Source organism: Gekko japonicus, unplaced genomic scaffold (assembly GCF_001447785.1).
Source record: "Gekko japonicus isolate JY-2015 unplaced genomic scaffold, Gekko_japonicus_V1.1 scaffold3153, whole genome shotgun sequence".
Lineage (NCBI taxonomy): Eukaryota > Metazoa > Chordata > Lepidosauria > Squamata > Gekkonidae > Gekko > Gekko japonicus.
This window is the reverse complement of record NW_015162047.1, coordinates 131,463-132,500: the sequence shown is the minus strand read 5'-3', so window position 1 is coordinate 132,500 and position 1,038 is coordinate 131,463.

Genomic DNA, 1,038 nt, shown 5'->3' with positions numbered 1-1,038 from the left:
CTACCGCGGTTCTTTTTTCTCCGGCTCTAATTTGCCTCCCTTCAGCGGTGCAGTATCCCGCTCGTGTGACCGGGACTGTTCTTGAGAGAATTTTCCTTTAGCGCACACACTCACACACTTCTCACAAAAGCTTGAGACGCTTGTTATGCATGTGTTTGTGTTTTCTACAGCAAACTATTCCTCAAGAGCAGCATTTGAATCAGTTTGGTGTAGTGGCAGACTCTAATCTGGAGAACTGGGTTTGATCCCCCACTCCTCCTCTTGCAGCCAGCTAGGTGACCTTGGGTCAATCACATTTGTCTCAGAGCTGTTCTCTCCGAACTCTCTCAGCCCCACCTACCTCACGTGATATCTGTTGTAGGGAAAGGAAGGGAAGGTGAGTGTAAGCCACTCTGAGACTCCGAGTAAAGGGTGGGGTATAAATCCAACTCTCCTCCTCCTCCTCTAGGAATTCTGGCTTTCACACTCTAGTTTCTGTAGCCTTCTGTGCCACTGTGACCAATGTAAATTAATTAAATGTATCTAGACTAAAAAAAATGAATTTGGTTGATCTTACAAACAAGAACCAAGACTTTATTTTTATAGAATGCAGTCTGTGCTAGGCCAGTTTTTATTGCTTTCTGCAAAGCTAAGCATGAGACTTTGTAGAAAGTCTTTGCTTATTTGCATTTTCTTTTTAAAGTTATTGCTATTTGTGGAATGTTACTCCTGTATTTACCTGCATGGAAAGCAAGTATGCTCTTACTGGGATTTAGTTGTTCTCAGTTTGGTAAAATAATGACTAGATGTTCACTTGCAGGGACACCTGTGCAGCCCAAAGAGATCCAACAATCACACTACAAAGATTCTATCAGCCTAACTAAACTGTGCCTTTGGTAAAGCTTTTTGTTCCTAAAGTGCTGTTTGCAAGCTTGGCCATCTAATTAAGGCAATTGGGTATATCAACAGGGCTTTGTCTAAAATATTTCTTGATGGAGGGATTGACAAAAGAAAACTTATTGTCCTTTTAATGGCTGTGGGTGTTTCCTGAATTGGCTA